This window comes from Anolis sagrei, chromosome 3, assembly GCF_037176765.1.
Source record: "Anolis sagrei isolate rAnoSag1 chromosome 3, rAnoSag1.mat, whole genome shotgun sequence".
In the NCBI taxonomy this organism is placed as follows: Eukaryota; Metazoa; Chordata; class Lepidosauria; order Squamata; family Dactyloidae; genus Anolis; species Anolis sagrei.
Window position 1 is genome coordinate 17279949 of NC_090023.1, and position 17197 is coordinate 17297145.

Consider the following 17197-nt stretch of genomic DNA (forward strand, 5'->3'; position numbering starts at 1 on the left):
ACAATTCCTGCATGGCTCAATATTGGATCGTAAGCTAATTTAAATACGAATTAATAATGAATTACTAAATTAACGAACGAAACCGCCCAAGCCTACAAAGTAAGCATGGAAAGAAGTTTTGAATTTTTTTAAGAGCTGAAAGACATGGTTTGAGTATCAAGAAATGCTCATGTGAAGAATCATGGACTGACAAAAAAAATCACAATTCAAAATATATTCTGTGTGAAATTAACATGTGCTCATTTTGCAAAGATAACAGATGGAGTAAACATAATTTTCTGTATGGAAAATAATATTTTAACACAGAGTTATTCATTCCTATGCAGAAAATGTTGTTTCCTACACACATACACATACACAAAACCACTGTAATTAGGGATTTCTTTCTGCGTAAAGTTTACACAGAGCAATTTGTATAAATTTGTATAAATTTGGGCCCCCAATGGCGCAGCGGGTTAAAGCACTGAGCTGCTGAGCTTGTTGATCGAAAGGTTGCAGGTTCGATTCCGGGGAGTGGCATGAGCTTCCGCTGTCAGCCCTAGCTTCTGCCAACCTAGCAGTTCGAAAACATGCAAATATGAGTAGATCAATAGGTACCGTTCCGGCGGGAAGGTAATGGCGCTCCATGCAGTCATGCCAGCCACATGACCTTGGAGATGTCTACGAACAACGCTGGTTCTTCGGCTAAGAAATGGAGATGAGCACCACACCCCAGAGTCAGACATGACTGGACTTAATGTCAGGGGACTACCTTTACCTTTTTATGCACATAAATTAATATTTCTGCATTGAAACATTTGACATCAAAATGCTGTTTTCTTTGCAGGAAATGCTGTTTTTGTACTAAACAACCCTGAACAAATGTTGTGCAGAATAGATTCCAAATTGCACACTCCTTTCAAAAATGTTGTGTTTTGTATAGACTTTCTCACAGCAGGAAGAAAATTACTGAATTTACTTGTTGCTACACTTGAGAAAAAACCTAGCATAAAATTACATCACTAGCAAAAGGCTAGTGGAATAAAAAAAATACCAACATATTTCTATTAAAGTGATATCTTACTGACAGTATCAAGCCTTAGGAAAGGTTAAAAACTTTTAATAAGGTATAGATTGCAAAAGCTGGGAAACTATGAAACAGTGATGACATAAGGAAATGGATGTATCCATCTGCAGGACTCCAGAGGGTCAGAATAGAACCAAATTAGAAGGCTGGGTTGGGCTCCAGGGCTAAGGTCACTCATCCCTAGACATGATGGAAATGTGGGGTCAAAGATGCACACATATCTACTTTTAAAGAAAAGTGTCCCTAACACATGAGGTCAGCTTGATGGAAGGTCGATGCACAATAATGTAATGGCAATTTGTGAAATACAGGTGGTTACCATGGAGGTCTCTGCTCATCAAGCCACTCCTGAATCCTTTACATTAAAAATGGACAGGTCAAGATAATATCTTTTTTCTTGAGAAATCCATCCTTCTTCTTCAAGCTACTGTAAAGATGACCACTAAACATAGGGTGGACAGGGAAGACAGGATGGGTGGCAGATAGTGTCCAAGCGTTCGTCTACATTGTAGAATCAATACAGTTTGACACCACCTTAACTGCTATGATTCAATGCTATGAAATCATAGTATTAGCCTTCTCTGCCAAACAGTTCTGGTGCTTTACCAAAAGGCAAATTCTCATGATACCATAAAATTGAGCCATGTCAGTTAAAATGCTGTCAACTTGCATTAGTTCTCCTCTACAGCTGCATCCCTATTCTTTGCTCATCACATGGACTTGGTGTTTGGACACTGCTCAAGATATGCCAATGGAGATAAAGAAATAGGCCTTAGTACTATGTAGTGATGCACAAGCTTGTGAGAAAAATGCTAGTCTTAGCATTTATGTGTGACATTCATTTTTTAATTATGTCTTTTTCTGCCTTTGAAGTTTAGAGTATTATGACCTTCCAAGATGGTATCCTGTCCAAATCATATGAAAAGGTACATCCACATTATACAATTCCAGAGTGATAACTTTGTTTTGACTACAATTATTCCATTCTGTAGAATCTTATGATTTGTAGTTTTGTGACTTGATTCTTTTTCAGAGATCTTTTGTATTTCAGGAGAACAGGACAAGTTCAAGCAGATTGGAGGAGGGCAAATGTGGTCCCTATCTTCAAGGGAAAAAGGACAACCCAAACAATTACTGTCCAGTCAGCCTCATGTTGATATCAGGCAAGATTCTTGAAAAGATGATTAAGGAAGTGGTCTGCAAGCACTTAGAAATGAATGCGGTCATCGCTAATAGTCAACACAGACTTACATAAGGACAAGCCCAATCAACATAGTTAAAATAACACATTGAAATTAGTAAAACAGCAACATAAAGCAAAGCAAAACAAATAAGAGCATAACACAATATAAAAAACAACCATCAAACAGGTAGCTCTATTTTTTCAATAGAGTTACAAGCTTGGTAGTAGGCCTGGGTAACAACGGAAAAATTTGTTTCTAAAATCGATTCGTTTTTTGGGGGTTTTTGCGTTTCGATATTTAAAAGAATTCCGAAATTTTTCTTTTAAAAAGTTCGATATTTACGAAATTTCGTAAATGTTAAAAAAAATTCGAAACATTAACGAAACAAATACGAAACAATAACGAATCGATTCGTTAATGGCGGACGCGACCACGCAATACGCTAAAAAACCTCCAAATGAGACAGGGGGAACTTCTGAAGCTTCCCTCTCCCTCTGTTGTTGACTGTTGGTGTGATATTATAATTTTTTTTCATTAATTAAACAAAAAACAACTATAAAACTTGCCCCAGACATGCAGAAATAATAACGAAACGACCTCAAACCGATAACGAAACGAATACATAACGAATCCGAAGCATTTACGAAACGAATTTAAAAATTCGTTTCGTTTTTAAGTTGCTCCAGAATGGTTCGTTATCGCTTCGTTATAAAAAAAATAACGAATTTTTAACGAATTACGAATTAACGAAACGAAACCGCCCAGCCCTACTGGGTAGATACGGGTGTAGCGTATCAGTAAGGCCTTTGACAAGGTCCTCCATGACCATCTGGCAAACAAACTAGTCAAATGTGGACTAGGCAAAACTACAGTTAGGTGGATCTATATTTGGTTAAGCAAACGAACCCAAAGAGTGCTCACAAATGCTTCCTCTTCATCCTGGAAAGAAGTGACGAGTGGAATACCACAGAGTACCATCCTGGGCCCGGTCTTGTTCAGCATCTTTATTAATGACTTAGATGAAGAGTTGGAAGGTATGATCATCAAGTTTTCAGACAACACCAATTGGGAGGGATAGCCAATACCCCAGAAGACAGGAGCAGAATTCAAAACTAATTAGAGAGATGGGTCAAAACTAACAAAATGAAGTTCAACACTGACAAATGCAAGATGCTCCACTTAGGCAGAAAAAATGAAATGCAAAGATACAGAATGGGGGACTCATGGCTCGAGAGCAGTATGTGTGAAAAAGAACTTGGGGTCCTTGAGGACAACAAGTTAAACATGAGCCAATAATGTGATGCGACGGCAAAAAAACCCAATGGGATTTTGCCCTGCAAGCTTTTTTTTCTGCTACCTTGGAGACTGGGTGCAGAACAATAGCTTCAAACTACAGGGAAGGAGATTCCACCTGAACATTAGGGAGAACTTCCTGACTGTGAGAGCTGTTCAGCAGTGGAACTCTCTGCCCCGGAGTATGGTGGAGGCTCCTTCTTTGGTAGCTGGTTGCCTATCTGTCAGGGGTGCTTTGAATGAGATTTTCCTGCTTCTTGGCAGAATGGGGTTGGACTGGATGGCCCACGAGGTCTCTTCCAACTCTATGATTCTATGATTCTAGAAGTATTCCACATTAAGAGAAATCATAATATTATGTAGCATGGAACCATAACTGTTAAAAGGGTATCAAACTGTTATAATTGTGCAGTGGGGATACACTCCTGGATCTTCTTCATTAAAATCATTTCTTTTCTCATCACACTCCACATTTGCTTTAAATGATCTCTGAACCAGGATCTAAATTCAGAGCTAATGCTATTTTATGCATTAGTTCAGGATTCACTGTCATTTTCCTTTGATGGAATTCTTCCACATCATATGAAGATAAGTGTATTGAAGGGTTGTACAATAGAGCCTTAAAATTACAAATAAAGCACAAGGCACAGAGCCTTTTATAAAAAGGAAAAACCAAAGATTCTAGTCTGTTCCACTTGTCAGATTTTGTCAAATCCCACACCAAATTCCACACGTGAAGATGCATAGTTTACCACCATCTTTCTTCATATTTTCTAAAAAGGATCTATAAAGAACATGTCAGATATAAAGCTGAGTTTCTGTTTCATATTCAAGTGGCCTTGTTTCCTGAACGAAATTGGTAGAGAAAAAATAAATCCCTGTCTTCTGGCAAAACTGGAGTTTCATTTTATAAACTGTTCTGTCTCCTACACAGAGCTCGGTAAGAGAAATACAGAATCCACTTTGATGTAAATAAGATATGAATGAGGCATCCACTAAACTCAGAAATAGTCTGTGTGTCAGGAGTTATTAAGATCATCTGTTCAGGCGTACAACTTCTGTGAGAAATAAATGTATGTGTTGCTCCTAAAAACAGAGGTGCATGCCAAGACCCTGACACACACGCAAAATGTAATCCTCTGAATTTAAAACCCTTTTTGAAATGGCTTAAAATTTCATCCAAGAATCAGTAAATAGGCAGCTGCCCAATATAGCGCCAGACTATGCATTCATCTAGATGAGAGTTGTCTACCTTGATTCAAAGTATCTCCATGGGGTCTTAGAGAAAGGTTCTTTCATTGTACCAGGTACAAAGGATTCTTTCACACTATATGTTCAAAGCACCATGGTGCCCCCTTAACTACCATGGTTCTACCCAATGAAATTCTGAGATCTGCAGTTTTGGAAGTGACAGTTAGAATTTCCAACAGAGAGTTGTAGTGTATTTGGAATTCCAGTTCAGTCTGTTCAACTCTCACATGTGCATTATCCAGCCAAAACTCCTAAGCACCATGTGAAACTAGAAATCCCAGAATTTCATAGGTTACACCCATGACAATTAAAGTTGAACCAAAGTGTTACAGTTGTGTTGTGTGGATGAATTCCTGGTTGCTTGTTTGAAGTGAAAAGGAGGACCAATTTGCAGGGCCACCATTTAATTATGATAAGCTGCCTCAGCAGAAAAGGTAATACCCAAGAAGTACAATTTCAAAAGATGCCAATATTTTCTTCTTTTCACTTGATATTTGTTATGTTTTGGACTCAGGACTGTGACCACTGGACAAGTTGGCTGATGCTTCTGGGAGTTGAAGTCCAAAACAACTGGAAGACCAAAGGTTGGGAGTCACTGCTCCAGATAGAGGTATGTCACTCAACACCTCACAATCCAGTTTTCTGTTTTTCCCTTCCAACTGATTCCCATCATTCAGACCCCACTGCTCTGTGTTACTGCTTTTTCAAGGGAGAAAGTGACATTGCTGTATACTAATAAGTCATTTCTGATTTATTGTGAGCTATCATGGGGGATTTCTGTGGCAAGATTTCTTCAGCGGGGCTTTTGTCAGAGTAACATTAGTAGCCCACAGAATGTCTCAGCCCCTTTTACTCTCAGTGTGATAAAAACTCAAAAAATACACATGAGTCTGTTGCTTTAAGTAGAAAAAATATACAACGTAAAAACAGAAGAATTGTTCTTACCAATATACAACAAACAACATCTCTGGTAAGTCATCTTCTTTACACAACGATATGCAAACACATAGCAAAATAATACAGTCTCTCTACTTAGTTATCAGTAGAATGTCCATATCTTGCCATAAACAAGCAGTTTCCTTGGCACTCCAAACTGCTTCAGTCTTCAGCTTCAGGACGCTGCGTAACCACTCCCAGCAACAGTTTCTTCTCCTCAAACGAGCCATCAAGCGAAGCAAAATGCAAAGCTCAAAGCTTGCAAACTAGTGCCTTGTTATACGCTGAAGCAGATAACACACCCAATTAACTTGTGGCAGCTGTTCTGATCCTCTCTGTTACTTAGAAAAAGCCTGTTGTAAACCTCTAGTAGCAACAGGTTTGCCATTACCTTTCTTTGAGGCTGTGATAGTTTAACTTGTCCAAAGATATGGAGTGGGGTCGTATAGCTTGGAGCAGGTATGAACCCTGATCCCCTAGTGTTTGAGGCTGGCTGCTGACTCAAAACATAGGAGATAATAAAGGGTTACTGATGAATTAGATTAAAGTTTATCACTTCTGTGTCACTGGGGTAGTGAATCCCTCTGAGTTTTAGTCTTCTTGAATTATTTTAACTAACCGCTAAAGCATGGGTTTAGAAGTAGGTGGACTGTGCAACTCGAAAGCCCAGATCAAGATACAAACTGGCTGTGAAGGCAAAATGAGTAGAAGTGTATTCTTTCCAGCTAGAAAAGATGTCAGTACAGAGCCTGCACTTAAAAGAACCTACATAAACATATGGGGAAATACAGAGCATTTTATCCACTTCGATAGCCATTCAAAGCCTCCACACTCTCCCTTGATTCCGTGGAAAGCTGGCCATGTTTGGATCTGGGTTTCTATTGGCTAGGGATTGCTCCTTAGGTCACTGGCTGTATGAGTTCCCCCCATGGCAGGAAAAGGGAACAGCTGTGGTAGGGTAGTTTAAAGTCCAAGTCTATTTAAAGATTCGCCCCCATGATGTCAAATGTCAAACACATTCTAACAAACAAGCCAAGTGATGCTGTATGATATTCCCATTGTTTTGAACAGTTTTTATTTATTTGTTGAATATGGTTTTTGTTAGAATGTGTTTAGTCGCTAGATCTAAGGAGCAAACACAGTGAATAGCTTGGAAAAAGAAATAATCTTTTTGGTAGGAAGGCATCTGATTTTGAGACAGAAAGGTTCCTCAGGGGATTAATCCATGCTAGCTACATTTTGGAAGATTGAGAGGGAAATACACAAAGAGTATATGTTTACATCACAGAGGGGTCTTCTGAGCACTATGAGGCATTCTTCACACTTCGATGCTAGTAAGCATACTTTTAATTTACTTGTCTCTAGTAAGCATACTTTTATTTCCCACAATTTTAATTTACTTGTTTTAATAATTGTATATTTAATTCTATTTTAATATTAATATTTTGTAGGTTTAAAATTGTATTGTTGTGAGCCACTTTATGTGTTGATCGAGAAAGGAAAATAGGGCACACATTATTGTTATTGTTGCTATTATTATTATTATTATTATTATTATTATTATTATTATTATTATTGAGACATTCAGTTGGTGAGTATGCTGCAATGGCAAACCATCAGTCATAAAAAAGAATGTTTCAACTCCTGAGAATCTCAGAAGACTTTTAATGAAACAGATGGCCTGTTGACTCTGACCAAGGGGAAGAATATCTCTTAAAAATGTTTATGAACTGTCATGCCAGGTTGCTTCCAAACCATTAAAGAAAGAGTATGCGATGAGCGTAGGTTGGCAGGAGAGAAAAAGCAATTGCCAAGGTGAAGTATCAATCCTTTGAAGTGAAACCATTTATCACTGCAGTTAGAAACTTACAGTGTCAGCCACAAATGAAAGGAAAGGTCCACTGATGTAATTCTGCTCATTGGTGCATAGCTTCAATATATAATGCTTAATTAGGTGTACTAGATTAACTTATCTCTATGTAAAGTTTTTGTGTAGTGCAGAATAAGCAATTTATAACAGTGCAATCCTTATATCCATGGGACTGGTACCCATTAATTTACTTAACCACTTCTGAAAAGCAAAAATAGATGTTTTCTAGGTCTTTCACTGCAATTCAGTGGCATGCTTCTACCACTTGTTGACCACAGAGTTGCACTAGAAAAGTGCCTTTTCTGTGCATTTTCTATGTCCTCCAGCATAATTTTATTATATCTTCTGCTAGAAGTAATTCATTTCAATAGTTTGCTATTATCTGCAGTTTCACATTTTCATAGTGAATCTAAGAATATATCCCCCACATATATGGAGGTAATACTATTTCATTATTATTTGTTTTTCATCTAGCAAAATTAATCTGTCAATCAGACATAGCTAACCTCAAGATATTTAGGGTCTGGTATTGGGAAAAAGTTAAACCTTTCTGAGACATGAATTTGGAAATACATATGCGAATGATCCTCTGACCAGGTTGACCCTGCAGGTCCAACCCTGTCACTCACTGTACCTTTTACCATACTAAGGCCTCAAGATGACCAGGTGGCTTTGTTGATCTGCAGTAAGATGGTGGACACTGTGACCATTGGAGGAGGTCCTCCTCTCAGTTCCACCCTCGTCCCAAGCACAGCTGGTGGAAACGAGAGAAAGGGCCACCTCCATGGTCCCACCCCCCATAACTACCTTCCTAAGGAGTTAAAAATGGCCCCCTCTCTCCCCACTTTCAAGAAACAGCTGAAGACATACCTTTGCTCACTGGCTTACAAGGAGGATGAATAGTAGTTATTTATTTATTTATTTATTTTTCGTATTTGTTTACCGCCCTTCTCAGCCCTCAGGTGACTCAGGGCAGTAGTACAAATAGTAGTTGGTAATACTACCATTATACCTCTGATTAATAATTGCCATGTGTATCCATGCTCTGCTCACCCCACCAGCTTAATAGATATCTTGAGCAATGATTAATCAATTTGCCCCAAGGAAATGGGAAATTATTGTTACCATTCAATGTTTGATGTCTGTTATAACAGGCTGTGTTTTTTATTTAATTTTAGTTATTAAGTTATAATTCATGTTTATATGTTGGGCTGTTTAAATTTTGTTAGTATGGCTGTATTGTTGTTGTATTCAGGCATTGAATATTTGCCTTTTATGTTTGGAATCTGCCCTGAGTCCCTTCGGGGAAATAGAGCAGAATAGAAATAAATCATAGAATAAATTATAAATAAATAAATTATTATTATTATTATTATTATTATTATTATTATTTACTTAATAGAGCATGGGCCTAGCATGTTTCTATTTCACACCCTGTTTCAGTCATCTATTGATTCCTTGCAAGGAAGGACAGTTTGGAACTAGTACACTTGTGTAGAGTTATCTTGGGCATCTAGGAACTTGCTCTGGTCTATGTATTGTCGAAGGCTTTCATGGCCGGAATCACTGGGTTTTCTCCTGACGTTTCGCTTGCATCTATGGCAAGCATTCTCAGAGGTTGTGACCTCACTACCTCTGAGGATGTTTGCCATAGATGCAAGCGAAACATCAGGAGAAAATGCCTCTAGAACATGGCCATATAGCCCGGAAAAACCTACAACAACCTTGCTCTGGTCTATTTGCAATAATTACATATGCTGTGATTCCATGCCCAGTTTCTCATTTCACAATGTCATTCACAAAAACAAATTCCAATTGTTCAGCAAAGAATCTGGCAGTGGCTTTTTATTTACTTCTAATTACAAGCATTGATGTTTATCTTTAAGCCTTCATACATTCAGTACAAATCAGAGCTTAGAACAGTTCCTTTTCAGACTTCAACTCTTAGAAACCCCAGAATTTTGGAAGCTGTTGTCCACAAAAGGAACTTTTCTGAACTCTGATGGAGATTCACATTGCCTCTCTAAGGCTGTCTGAGAAATTCTGCAACTTGGGCTCTGCTCCAACTACTTTCATTCTGCCTGTAGAGCAATGTCTCAAGGCTATAGGAATGACCTCCCAAAGAAGATTGGAGGAATTCCCCATTGACACTTCAGTTCTGTGGACAGAGTGTAAAACTTATTTGAAGAGAAAGAATCAGGGCGCCAGCTGAAGATACACATAAAGAGGACCCGAGTATATTGAATTAAAATGGGTTTTAAGAGCTCATAATTTGCAAGGAATTACAGGCACAAGAGGCCTCTATTCAGAATTTAACAGTTTTATGACAATGAAAAGAAACAGAGAAAGGGGCCTCTCTGGGTTACGACAGCCAGAGTTCTGCAGGAGATCATAACTCTCGTCTTATCTGAAGCCAAAAGATTTATGGCATCCCATCTAGCATTCAGCTTTGCATATGCTGAGATCCAGACTTCAGAAATGCTTATAGGCAGGTGGCTGATGATGTCCTGTTACTCAGGTAGCTGTTTTTGTTGTGTCTGCCTCAAATATATGGAAATCTGTCAGTCTCCATTTCATACAATTTTTCCCAATCCTACCTGGGGTTTTTTCTCAGCCTTGTTTCATTTTAGGCTTCAAGATCTTGTGTTTTATTTTTCCTTTCCTTTTCCATACCAAAATTCCCATACAATTTAAAACATTTTTCCTAATGTGTGAATATATGTGCATAATTTATTGTATTTATATAACCTTTCCTCATCTTATATTTCCATTATGGCATATTAGTTGGTCATGATTTAAAACACACACACTGTTTCTAAAAATGATGGTCTAAATCCTATTTTTGTGAAAAATATAATAGACCAATTGGATCAACTGAATGAGACTCACCATTGGACAACAGACCTGGTGATCACTCACTCAATAGAGTTTATCATGACTTTCAAATCTCTGATTTCATTTGTACATGTTGTCTGCAACATTACTGCCATGGATATGTAAAACTTCAAAAAAGGAAAAAAAGAAAAGTAATCTTGTGTATTCATATGGACAAGGCATTGAAAAAGATCACACATTTGAAATGTTGTACTGGAAGATACCAGGAACTGCCAAAAAGATAAATAAATGGGTCTGATGGCATTGGCCACAAACCGTAAAAGGGGCCATATCCACACAATGTCCAGGGACTTCCAGCATATAATGCATGGTAAACTTGGTTAATCAAGTTTTCCTCTGTGTGGGCAGAAATCAGGGAATTCTCTGAAGTTTTGTCAGAACCCTAGAGTAACCCCATACTTCAGAATTGGTGTGGACAGTTGGACTAGTTCTAATTCAAATCAGTACAGGAACAAGGGGATAGAGCATACCTGGGTTGAAGTGTTGCCATTCTAGATTGGCACCAGATTTTATGGTTCATGTAAAGCCCTGGAAGAACATCCAACATGAATGTCCATTAGACTGGAAGCAAAATAACTAAATGTATTCTTTGGACACATTGTGATATAACATGAATCCTTTGGAAAGGATACTTGGTGATGTAGAAGTCCCTGGACCATGATACAGATGGATCAATTTCAAAAAGGACACCATGGCCTTCAGCTTGCAGACCTGAGAAAGCTATGAGGTTGTAAGCTCACTTGATGGTGAATAATAATGTCATGTTGTTTGTTGTTTATTCCCTAAAGGTAAAGTAAAGGTTTACGCTTGACGTTAAGTCTAGTTGAGGCCAACTTTGGGTGGTGGTTCTCATCTCCATTTTTAAGCATTGTCTGTAGAGGCCTCCTAGGTCATGTGGCCAGCAGGACTGCATGGAGTGCCGTTAGAGTTCATTCCCTAGGGTTTTTAAAAAACAAAACAAAAACTAGCTGATCTCACAGGGAGCATATCCTCCAAATGTCCCAATTGGGAAGAAACTGTCCTGATTACTCACCTGTCTGGACCTCATCCCATGAGTGGGGAGGAGGGGGGGGGGGCAAAGGGAATTATCTTCTTATCATTTCCTTTCCATTTAAAGATGGAGTCTCATGGGGCTCATTAAGTGATGCGGGACTACTTCTGCTGGATTTCACCTTTAACGTGAAAAGAAATGGAACCTTGTGAAGCCAGAGAACAGTTGACTTCACTGCTTTCACTTCACATACAAACAGCTGAATATGACTGAAACCAGACATCTTAAGGTGGAAAGGCAAATATTGTATTTTAAGGTGGGATGAGAACTATGGTTAAATTCTCAGTTTCCTTTGGAAACAGAAAGCCACTGAATGCTACACTTAGTGACGACCCCTCCCCACCCCCCTGCTCCCACTTTCCATAGGATGAGGTCGTCATTCTTCTTCTTTGTGTTCTATTTTTTTCTCATATTATTTTGCAACTGTTTGTTTTGTTTTATTACTTTATGTATTTTATTTTATTGTCATGTGATTTTTCGTTGCTTTGTATTTTTGTGTTGTGTTGTTGTATTGTATTTTCGTGCTTGGCCTCATGTTAGCTGCTCTGAGTCCCCTTTGGGGAGATGGTGGCAGGGTATAAATAAAGATGATGGTGTTGATGATGATTATTATCTATTAAACTTCTTCAGTTCTCTCTTTTTCACACATTCCCCTTTGTCCTTGGAGATGCCAAGAGCATCCATACAATTGTATTTCCATTTTACATGTTTGAGTGAAGAAAATGGATAGTGAAGAAAGCTATTAGGAAGAAAATCAACTCATTTAAAATGTGGTGCTGGAACAGACTTCTCCAGACACCATGGAGTACCAAAAAGACAGTACTGGGGAAATTAAGACTGAACTCTCCCTAGAAGCAAAAGTGCCTAAATTGAACTTACTGAACTTTGGACATATCATGAGATGTCATGATTCTTTAGGAAAGATTACAATGCTCAAGAAAGTGGGAAGCAGTAGGAAAAGAATAAGATTGCAATACAGGTGGGTTAACTCAATTAAACTGATTTTTCAAAATCTAAGTAAGGCTCTTATTTACTTGATCATCATAAGTTAAAGCTCACTTAATGACAATTAAAAACAATGTCCACCTTGCACCCAACTGTGTTATCCTCTCTTCCTGTTCTTTTTTAAATACCAGAACATATTATGTAGGTGACAGTTTTCTATACCTGTTTTGTATGAGGTACTTTCTTCCTGTCTTCTTGTATTACACATACTTCATTTTTTTCTTCTCTAACAAAGTTTCTGAAATCTTGAGAAGTATAAGCACACTTTGAAAGAAAAGAAGTCCTCTTCTAAACCAGATCCTAATTGCCAATGTAAAATTGCTTCCAGATTTCATGAAAGCAGAGGCATTTCCCAGCTGCAAAGAGTCCAAATTCATGTGCATATTTCATTATGGCTGTAGTTAACAAAATTACTGTTACGTCTTCTTGTCTGACAAAAGGAATATATCAATGTGAACAGTCTGAAAGCTATCATAATGTACCATTGTCTGAAATGATCTCCTCTAGAGTGGCTGAAAAGGGAATGGTTTGTTTGTTTGTTTTTTACAAAACACTGCCAGGTCTGGAAGATATCTTGACATTTTGTAACTTCTATCTAGATCAGGGATGCGGGAAGATATGACCCTTCAGGTATGGCTGGACTATGACTCCTATTACCTCTCACTTCATTTGCTTCACTACCTAAACATGAGTGCAGTTGCAGTACAACCATATCTGGAAGACCACAGTCACCTTTCTCTGCATTATAAGAAAATGCTTAGTATTACCTCTCAGGGAGATTTGAGATGGTTGAACAGAAGCTCTCCAAAGCTCTAGGTGCTCTAACTGCCTATTACAGGGAAAACCAACTGATCCCTAATCTATCTAAAACACAGACATGTGCCTTTCACCTTAAGAACAGACAAGCATCCCGAGCTCTGAGGATTACCTGGGAAGGAATCCCACTGGAGCATTGCAGTGCACCCAAATACCTGGGAGTCACTCTGGACCGTTCTCTGACCTACAAGAAGCACTGCCTGAACATCAAACAAAAAGTGGGTGCTAGAAACAATATCATATGAAAGCTGATTGGCACAACCTGGGGATCACAACCAGATACAGTGAAGACATCTGCCCTTGCGCTATGCTACTCTGCTGCTGAGTACGCATGCCCAGTGTGGAACACATCTCACCACACTAAAACAGTGGATGTGGCTCTTAATGAGACATGCCACATTATCACAGGGTGTATGCGCCCTACACCACTGGAGAAATTACACTGCTTAACTGGTATTGCACCACCTGACATCCGTCGGGAAGTAGCAGCCAATAGTGAAAGGACCAAGGCAGAGACATCTCCAGCTCATCCCCTGTTTGGGTATCAGCCAGCACGTCAACAACTTAAATCAAGACATAGTTTTCTTAGATCTACAGAGACACTCGCTGGAACACCTCAGCAAGTGAGACTTCAAAAGTGGCAGGCTCAAACCCAGCACTTCAATCCGTGGGTGATACCAGATGAGAGACTCCCCCCTGGGCACACAGAAGACTGGGCGACTTGGAAGGCGCTGAACAGACTGCGCTCTGGCACCATGAGATGCAGAGCCAATCTTAAGAAATGGGGCTACAAAGTGGAATCCACGACATGCGAGTGCGGAGAAGAGCAAACCACTGACCACCTGCTGCAATGCACCCTGAGCCCTGCCACATGCACGATGGAGGACCTTCTTGCGGCAACACCAGAGGCACTCCAAGTGGCCAGATACTGGTCAAAGGACATGTAATCAGCTACCAAGTTTGCAAAATTTGTGGGTTTTTAAAATCTGTTTGCTTGTTTTGTTCTGTTAGAAATGTAATACAATGTTCTGGTTGCGGATGACACGATAAATAAATAAATCTTCAACAAGGGGGTAATGGTGGAATTTTGTATAGTACACAATCACTGAGAGATTGTCAATGAGTACTAGGCACTGTAGGCTATATTTCAGAGGAAGCAACTGGCAAACCGCCTCTGAGAATTCCTTGCCTAAGAAAACCCTATAAAAAATTCATGAGGTCACCATAAATCAACAGGCAAATGGAAGGCACAGAGAAAGAACCAATTTGTTTAAAATGTAATGCTGAATGAAACTTATATGGTTATACCTCAGATCAATACATGGAATCTTCAACAAAACAAGCTAAAACTTTCATTGGTAGCCAAAATGACCAACCTAAAAGTGCTGTACTTTGACCATATCATGAGATTACACAACTCCATAGAAAAGACAATAATGCTTGCCAAAAATGATTATTGTATATACTAATGTAAAAGTCTAGAAATGTTAATCAAAAATTGGGTTGTTGTAGTTTTTTCGGGCTATACGGCCATGTTCTAGAAGCATTCTCTCCTGACGTTTCACCTGCATCTATGGCAAGCATTCTCAGAGGTTGTGGGGTCACAACCTCTGAGGATGTTTGCCATAGATGTAGGCAAAACTTCAGGATAGAATGCTTCTATAACATGGCCATATAGTCCAAAAAACCTACAACAACCCAGTGATTCCAGCCATGAAAGCCTTGGACAATACATTAATCAAAAATTGTCCCAAAACTTATCCATGGGTCAATGTAAACAGTGCACTTACAGTGGTAAAAGGTGAAAGCTTAATTTGTCCTGGGAGAATCTAAAAAGAACCACCAATGCACTTCATTCTCTCTGCTGCAGAACCACCTCTGACCTTTTTGAAAGCCTGGCTGGGAAAATGGCAGCAGTTGCTAAAGACAATTGGGCCACTGAAGAGGCTCAGACACTTTCCCATCTCTCTCTGAAATGACCCTAGACTTATTCATGGACCATGTCAAAATCTATGATTTTGGCTCCAAAATGTGTTCTCGGTATACATATGAGGTCAATGAATACATGAATATATATGGAAATAGTAATGCTTTTGTTGTTTTCAAAGGCAGGAGATGGAGTTCTCTCTTTCATCTGTCAGTATGATCTTTAGTATAACTTTGAAAATAAATGGTGACATTATCCAGGGTTTCTTCAGAAACAATTTCTTGCTCACAGCTTAAAAGGTACACCACAGTTCTATTTTTCACTGTCATACACAAAGGTTAGGAAAAAATACTAATTATTCAGGTATGAATGGGTTTTTATTTGAGTTTAGATCTGAGATTTGTGGAATTGCTAAAAAAACCCTTTAAAGGTGAACTAAAATTGCTCACCCCTTCCAATTTATTGTTAACAAGCATTTATTTACAGACTATATAATTAGAGTTGAATGGGAACATCATCTTTGTCACCTTTGCAACCTTTCTACTTTGCTACAGATTTTATATCTTTGCCTTTCATTTGCTTTGGAGTCATCTCAATTTCCACTGCTCCAGATGGAAAGAGTTTTGTCATCTTCCTCGGTCAGTTAACCCTTCCTTCACATTGGCCAGCCAGGTGGTACTCACAATCTTCATGAGTCCATGAAAGGGATATGTACCCTTTGTCCTTTGCATTAAAATGTGTCCTGTCAGCATCCTTGTGACATTGTAACCTGAAATAAAACACATTTTCTAAGTGTCCTGTTCCAAGTAAATGCTCAAATCCCCATCTCTCAAATAGTAATGGGTTGGGGGCATGCACAATGACTAGAAGAATAGCAATCAAGGTCATGTTTGTGAAAGCCAGTGGATTTATGGTGGTCTAATCATTGATGATAGATATCTTTCTGTCATACTGATGTGAAAACAAATTGGCTGGGTTTCTAATCGTAAAGCAAATTGTCATGAATTACACTCTTCAAACTAATAGATGAAGTGGAACAGCATTGCCTATTGCTTCTCATGCTTCTCTGGGTTCAGAGATGTAGTTCCACAATGAAAAAGGTCTTCATAAAAATACAATAAATTTCATACAAAAATGTACACATTTATATAAAAACAGCAGGCAAATAAGCTGACATGTCTTAGGATTGTCAAATGCCAGAGGGCCCATAAAAGTAGTAGTATGGTCAAGCGGTCCAAGGAGTAATCATGAAAAGTAGTTCAAGCCAGTCCAGATGTCAATCAGAGAGGTGCATATGAAATATAAATATTTTTTGTGTTTAGACTTGGCTCCCATCTCTAAGATATCTTATTATGTACATATAGACAAATCCAGGTATTTCAAAATCTTTTTTTTAAAAAATCAAAAACACTTCTGCACACAGCCATATTCTAGATAGAATATAATTTTCCAAGCTGAAACATCATTGCATTGTTCAGCACAATCTGACATTGAAAGTCAATGTTCCCCCATTCCTCCTTCACCATCCTCAAGATGCTAATGTCATGCACACATACATACACACAAGCCTTTCAGGTGGACAAAAGGCAAGGAGGAAAGCTAAGAGAATTGGAGAGGCAAAAAAAAAGACTTTGTATAAAGGAGATTCTTTGTCAGAGGTTTTCTTAACTTAAACATGCTTGTACTAAGGTTTTGCATGATTTTTTTGTGTGCTGAATTTGAATGTTTTGGAAGATTTGGTTGTTGAATCCATGAAAACAAGCCTGGTGCAGGGCAGTCGAAGCCTTAGCTGGTACAGATCATATCAGCTGGCTAATCAGAAAAGCTGCTCCTCCTCCTTTGCTTTCTTCCCCAGCAAACTCCTCTATCCCTTCCCAAAGCCCCCCCTCCCAGAGTCCACTTG